The 8032-nt window shown below is 43.2% G+C and overlaps 1 protein-coding gene across 2 annotated transcripts in view; it reads right to left on the reverse strand.

Moving 5' to 3' along the window:
• The window catches only part of LOC309558225 (somatostatin receptor type 5-like), a 59753-nt gene extending 53374 nt beyond the window's left edge, over positions 1-6379 (reverse strand). The window contains exon 1 of one of the 2 annotated variants that reach the window (XM_082261252.1): positions 5920-6379. The gene's annotated coding sequence lies outside the window, so the exon portion shown is untranslated. Of the gene's footprint in view, positions 64-5919 lie in introns of those variants that run through there. The other variant, XM_082261253.1, reaches the window with a different exon arrangement.
• Between the last annotated feature and the right edge of the window lie 1653 nt (positions 6380-8032).

An 8032-nucleotide genomic window follows, 5' to 3' on the forward strand; every position in this document is an offset into this window, starting at 1 on the left:
CAACTACAAGTGTCAGCATGCCCTGAAGATGGCTATACACCTTTCAATCCAACTGGACATCCTTTTTGAGATGTACCAACAATGATGTCCTACTAGAGCCCACCTGATGAGACACATCCAGAGTGGATTGTTTAGGCGGGGCTTCTTTTGCTACGTAGTTTTGGTGGCTTTAGATCATGGGTGTCCAACCTGTGGCCCTCCAGCTGTTGCAGAAGTCCCATCATATCTCTGCCTTTAAGAGTAATCATTGCATTTGCCAGCCTCATGGGTCCTGTAGTTCCGCACTAACTAGAGGGCCACAGGTTGGACACCCATGCTTTAGATTGAGGCTGAATTCGACCTTTGTGTTTTTACTTGGCTGGGTTTCCATTAAAGTCAATGCAAAACTTTAGAGCACATCTCGATGTATGTGTTAAGACGTACGTCAATAAGTGTCGTGATCTATGATAACAAGTTATAATGCACATCAACACATGTTGACATCAGGGGCCAAAATATATTTTCGTGCTCATTCCTACATTGGTACATTGCAGTGCCATTCATTTTGAGTGCGCTAACCCAATGCAGCTCCAATGTATATAAGTTGCAGCGCACCACAACGCACGGCAACGCTTGCTAAATGGCGCATGCCTGTTTTCTTGGGCATTTTGGTATGTTGCCATGCTTGTTTACCCTTTTTTCACCTGCACCGGCATCACTTTTAAAAAGTTCTCAACGCCGGAGAGCAGGAAAGAGCGTCCAATCCCATGACCACTGTGATTGGCTGTATCATTGGTCACATGATGGGGAGCCAGTCCTGCCGGCTACTGATCTTTATCTGGAACAAGAGCTATCTTTCACAGCTAATGGCCGAATACACGATTAGAATATCGCCCAATCATTCGACCACCCACCAATGAAAAAGTGTTCGTTGGTCGAAAACGTTGGCAACATACACGGGCCGAATATTGCCCGACCATTGTGCGCCGACCATCGAAACAGTGTTCAGCGCGATGATGTTCTACAGATTTCAAAAAACGACCTTAACACCAACGTATAGAATATCGTCCATTCGCAAACGAGACAGAATTTTTTGTTTTTTTCAAACAGTATTTTTCGTTCCCAATATCGATATTGGTCATTGATGGCTGGGCATTAACGAGTAGAATATCGGCCGATCGCTCGCTGAACGGAAATTTCTGGCCGATTTTCTTATCGTGTATTCTGGCCATAAGTCTCTGTGCTGGTAAAGAGCAGTGAGCGCCCATTGACATGTATGTGCAGCGTGTGGGCATTGAAGCCCACCATATGTGTTACGTGGGCAGCAAGGGGTTAATGTATGAAAAAATGCATAGTAATGAGCGTGCATCATTGCACCAGGACACCGATAAAGGGGTCCTCAATATAAAGTGTATTGCAACATGTGTTGAAAACCCAGGTTAACCTTCATTGGCATGCATTTTGATGCATTCCCATTGGTTTCAGATAAAAACGCGTCGGATGAAAAACACGTTGGTGTTGATATTGTTTGTACTAAGCACTTACTTGAAATTCATTGTGTGACATGGCTGTGAATTTTTTCTGTTTGCTCCTTGCTCCTTAGCTTTCACCCATATTCTGTAAAACTCCTCTTTCTTAACCGCCTTAGCGGTAATCCCGAGCGTGACTCGGGGTTGATTTTTCATTGCAGGAACGGTAACCCCGAGTCACGCTCGGGGTGGATTGCAGAGAGCGCAGCGGAGCTTCTCTTACCTTATCCTGGCGATCCAGCGATGATCTCTCATTGCTGCGACCGCCAGCCGAGAGTCCCGCCGCTCCTCCGTCCCTCCGTCGGTACGATCACTTCCTAGTTCCGTTCCCTGCAGCAGCAATGCTGCATGGGAGCGGAACTAGGGAGGGAAATTCAAAAAAAAAAAAAAAAAACGTTACACAAAACACACTTTATATTATATTATATATATATATGCATATATATATATATATATATATATATATGCATATATATATATATATATATATATATATATATATATATGCATGCATATATATATATATATATATATATATATATATATATAATATGCACACACACACACACACATATATATATATATATATATATATATATATATATATATATATATATATATATATATATATAAAATTATATTATTGATTCAATTATAATTCATGCGTTATATATTATATATATATATGTGTGTGTATATATATATATATATATATATATATACACACACACATATCTGTATATAATATATAATGCATGAATTATAATCTAATCAATAATATAATTTTATTATATATATTATATATTAAATAATAAAATAATATTATTGATTTGATTATAATTCATGCGTTTGTGTTTCAAATTTATCACATCTGGGATGTCTACTAGAGTCTTGTTTTGGTCAGGTTTAAGTCAGTAATTACTAAGAATTGTAGGCCTATAATACATAACGCCAAATTTCCATGAAAAGAATTGTACCGCTTTTGGTATGTAATTCCAGACATAATCATACCGCCAGGGAGGTTAATAAACTCAGATTGAACTAAAAACACGTTGGTGTGAGACCAGCCTTTTAGTGCTGCTGGGAGGTATACTCATTGACCTGTTACCCTACACTACCAACTTCTCTAGGTGGTGTTGTACTACAAGTTCCAGTAAACCTCGCCATTGTAGTCACATCCCATATCTGTTATTGAGCTGCTCCAGCCTGCATTTAGATTCCACCATCCAATGTCATTGGGCTTATTTTCTGAGACTTGTAGTTCCACAGCAACTGAAGGGACACTTGAATCCTAACAGAATGATTTACTAAAATACATTTCAGAATATCCTTCATCTTTTTCTCTTTCTTTTATTGGAAGACTACAAGTCCCAGGATCAGATGCACAATAACTCTCAGGTATGCTGGGACTTGTAGTCTCCAACCCTATAACCTTATATTTGTTACCATATCAGTTATGTAGAATTAAGCCTCAACAAAGCCTGCTCTTCTGCCTTCCACTTGGAGAACTACAAGTACCTACATGTACCTACATGCACTGACACCCAATGGCTCTGCATGGCTTGTACAATAACCTACTTTTGGGATTACTGTACTTTGGAAAAAGTCATTACATGCTGGGACTTGTAGTTCTCCCAAAGCCTGAGCTGCACACCTATTCACTAACTGTTTTGCAGAATTCACATAAAAATGCTAAAATCATAATTCCTCAATCCTGATTCGGATTTCTCGTCTCTGTTAATTCTTATATACAGTAACCCACAGCAATCAAGCAGAATTCACTCCGCCGCGGTCAGATCAGATGCTGATTGGTTGCTGTGTTCATTGCTTATGGGAATAAGAGCCATGCATTGAATACAGCTGTATCTGATTTATAGGCTGTGCAAAAGAGCAGTGCTGATGTTCCAAGCATCCAGCTAGAAGACTTTGAGATTTGAGTGCCCATTCACACTCATGCATTGTGGCAGTGCACCCCAAAACGTGAGCGGTAACGCACGCTGCCACAGCAAATGCCATTGCACCTACTCTATGTACATTGCCATGGCACCCTCAACACTCAGTGAGAGTGAGACCATAGAGTGCAATATACAGTGCGCCGCCGCACACCACAATGCAATGCAATGGGTTAGCTGCATTGTTAGAACGATCAGGTGCAATTTTTATCCCGTGTAGTACATTGGCAGCCCACTCATAAAGCAATAAATTGATTGAATGTGAATGAGCCCTGGAACCCATTCACTTCCAGCAGTGCAACAAAGTTCAGCAATAAGATTTCCATTTGTTTTTGCTCTGAGGCTCATTCACATCTGAGCAATGTGCTGTCCCTGATCACACCATAGAAGTACAGGCACTCCTTTATGGCAGGATCATGTATTTTTAGCCCCATGGACTTCAATTGGAGCCCCTGAAAAAGCACTACATGTGTTTATTGCACATTTTTTCTCCTCCTCCTAGTAACCTGCTCTCCATTGGTCTAAACTGAAATGCTTATGCCTGAAAATGTGTGTAAAAGCATACTTTTAAAAAAAAAGAATCCAATACTCAAGTGTGAAATTAGCCTATGAGATGACATTTGCTAGGTTGCTATAGGTCCCTATCCTTTGCCTCCCTGCACTTTCACACCCTCCTTGCCCTTAGCATAACCTCCCTTCCTTTTAAACACCCTCCCTGCACTTTTCACACTCTCCCTGCCCTTTGCATACCCTCCCTTTCTTTTGAATACCCTCCCTGCCCTTTGTATACCCTCCCTTCCCTTTCCATACCCTCCCTGCCCTTTGTATACCCTCCCTTCCCTTTCCATACACTCCCTGCCCTTTGTATACCCTCCCTTCCCTTTCCATACACTCCCTGCCCTTTGTATACCCTCCCTTCCCTTTCCATACACTCCCTGCCCTTTGTATACCCTCCCTTCCCTTTCCATACACTCCCTTCCTTTTGCATACCCTCCCTGCCCTTTGAACAACCTCCCTTCTCTTTGCATACACCCTCCGTTCCCTTTACCTATCTTTCCTGCCCTTTGCATACCTTTCCTACCCTTTGAACACCCTCCCTGCCCTTTGCATACCCTCCTGTGCTTTTCACACCTTCCGTGCCCTTTACATTTACTTCACTTTGCATACTCTCCCCTTCATTTGCATACCCTTCCTACCCTTTTCATATCCTCCCTGCCCTTTGTAAACCCTTCCTACCCTTTGCACACCCACCCTATCCTTTGCATACCTTTACTTCCCTTTCCATACTCTCCCCACCCTTTGCATACACTCCCTGTCCTTTGCACACCCTTACTTCCCTTTCCATACCCTCCCTGCCCTTGGCAGATCCTCCTTGTGCTTTACATACCCTTCCTTACCTTTGAATACCCTCCCTGCCCCCTGCACACCCTAGCTGCTCTTTGCACAACCTTCGTTCCCTTTGCATACCCTCCCTGCCCCTTGCACACCCTCTCTGCTCTTTGCATACCCTCCCTGCCCCTTGCACACCCTCTCTGCTCCATACCCTTCCTTTATATTCCATACCCTCCCTGCCCCTTGCTCTTTGCATACCCTTCCTTCCATTTGAATACCCTCCCTGCCCCTTGCACACCCTTCCTTCTCTTTGCATACCCTCCCTTCCCATACCCTTCCTATCCTTTTTATACCATCCCTGCCCTTTGCACACCTTCTCTGCCCTTTGCATACCCTTACTTCCCTTTCCATACCCTCCCTGCCCTTTGCAGACCCTCCTTGCTCTTTGCATACCCTCCCTGCCCTTTGCACTGCCTCACCAAATAAGCCAAACACACATAATGGACTATTATGCCAGCTTACTGCTAAAAACTATAACCTGACCCTGAGCTTACCTATCTTGGTGAGGGGGGTCATCGGCCCCCTGTTTGCATTGTGCAATTTTTTTAATGTTCCTATATTTTTTGTTGGATTCAGAGACATCTGTAGGAAACTCCAACTCACTCGCACCCTTCGTTGCTCCTGAAAAATCCGTATTTATTTCCCTAAGCACTGATCAGAACTTGTAGTATAGTAGCAATAAAAGCATGCTTATAATAAAAGAGCTAAAGAATGAAAAAAAAGACTCTCGAAGTTTGTATATGGTATATGGTGTATGGTATATGGTGTATGGTGTATGGTATATAGTGTATGGTATATGGTGTATGGTATATGGTATATAGGTATAGGTATATAGGTATATTTATATAGGTATATGGTATATAGGTATAGGTATATGGTATATGGTGTATGGTATATGGTATATAGGTATAGGTATATGGTGTATGGTATATGCTATATAGATATAGGTATATGGTATATAGGTATAGGTATATGGGGGGGGAAAAAAGTTGCCTGTGAATTTTAAGAATCCAAATTTCTTATAAAAGAATCCCCTCTGTGATCCTTCAGATGATCCCCAGGCTTACCTGGCTGTGTTCCTTCTTCCTTGGCTTCCAATAACTTTCCCATAGCTGTGCCTTGAACCTGTAGATAGAACGGTGAGCGCCCGAGCTGCGCTCAGTCCGGGAACTGCTGCTGAGCACCTGTTATCGCCGAGCTCGACAGCGACAGACTGATCCCTTTTCAGGTCTTTGAGGCTGCTTTATAATCCAGTCTGAAGTTATTGTCATTGCCTCTCTGGAAACAAAGCAGCCTTCACATTGTCCGTGACCACAGGAGTGTGGCAGAGGGCAACCAGCTGGCCGCTTTCCTTTTTCTTTTATAGACCTCTAACAGCTCCGATAGGATTTCACGCACCTTCCCGCAGCCGTCCAGGTGCGCTGCTCCTCTGCTGACATCCCAACGCTTGCTGCTTCCCTAGCAGTGGCTGATATAGGTGTCAGTTCCTTGTGTGATGTGAATATGAAATGTTTCATGTCCCCCCACCTCCCTCCTTTCCTTCACGTTGAAGCTGTAGGACCCAGAGCTCACACATGCATTGCACAGCAGTAACGCCTGGCTCAGCCTCGTCCCTCCTGTGACAAGCCAAGAGTGAGACTGATCCGGCCACAGGGCTGGATTATGGATTTCCATTATCAGGTCCCTGCTAATCCAATCAGTCAGGGGGAAAGGAGAGGTGGGTGGCAATACTGTACAGACCCAGAGAGGAACACTCCCAATATCTGCTCAGGTTAAAGGTTTTCCATCATTTTCCAAAAAAAAAAAAAAAAGAATGGAAACAGGTGGATAAAAAATCAATGATTTTTATTTTTTTTTTCAATTTAAATCAAAATAGTTTTTTTCTTTTTATCGGATTTATTTTAACCAATTCTGGACCGGAAGGTTTTACCCCCTTAATGACCAGACCATTTTTTGCGATACGGCACTGTGTGGCTTTACCTGACAATTGCGCGGTCATGCAACGCTGCACCCTTATGCCTAGTACACACGCAACGATTGTTGGCCGTGAATTTTCGGCCAGCGTCCGATCGGCCGATTGTTGGCTTGTTAGTATGATGCTTCCAACAACCGACTGCGACTTTTCGGCCAAACAAAATCTGGTGTGCATGCTATAAAATTTTTGTTGGCCGTCAACAGAACGGCCGATTGTTCGTCAGTCAAGCCCTGTACACACATACCGATCGTCGGCCGTCTTTTGTCCCCGGGCTGTCGTGTCTGCTGAAAACTGCAAAAGACTGCACATGAATTTTGTCGGCCAACAACAGCCGACTGCAGAAGTGATGTCATGTGATGGTTAACTTTCCCTGTGTTTTTTCTTTTCTGAGCATGCCCAGTCTTGCTAATCTGCTGTTTGTCGGCCGAATTCTGTACTGACTGGCGAACAATCGGCCGTTCTGGTGTCGGCATACAAAAATTTTAATGCTTGCACGACAGATTCTGTTCGGCCGAAAGTGCGCTGTCGGCTGTCGGAAGCATCATACTAACAAGCCGAAAATCGGCCGATCGTTCGGCGGCCGAGCATTTTCGGCCGACAATCGGTACATGTGTACAGGCCTTTAGTACAGATTTCGGCAGACAAAAATCTGATGAGCAAGACTGGGCATGCTCAGAGAAGAAAAAACACACGGAAAGTAAACCATCACATGACATCACTTCTGAAGTTGGTTGTTGTTGGCCGAAATAATTAGTGTGCAGTCTAGAGTACATTCCAACCAACACAACAACACTGGACAAAAGACGGCCGATCGGTCGGCCGATAATCGTTGCGTGTGTACGAGGCTTAATACCATTGATGTCCTTTTTTCCCACAAATAGAGCTTTCTTTAGGTCACGGGTGTCAAACTAGTGGCCCTCCAGCTATTGCGGAACTACAAGTCCCATGAGGCTGACAGTTACAAGCATGACTCCCACAGGCAGAGGCATGATGGGACTTGTAGCTCTGCAACAGCTAGACGGCCGCCAGTTTGACACCCCTGCTTTAGGTGGTGTTTGATCACCGCTGCGATTTTTTATTTTTTTTGTACTATAAGCAAAAGCGACAATTCTTAAAAAAAAAAAAAAAAAAAAAAAAAACAATATTTTTTACTTTTTGCTCTAAAACACAGCCAATAAAAAAAAAATGTAAAATCAAATTGTTCA

Source organism: Pelophylax lessonae (assembly GCF_965119305.1).
Source record: "Pelophylax lessonae genome assembly, chromosome: 6".
Lineage (NCBI taxonomy): Eukaryota > Metazoa > Chordata > Amphibia > Anura > Ranidae > Pelophylax > Pelophylax lessonae.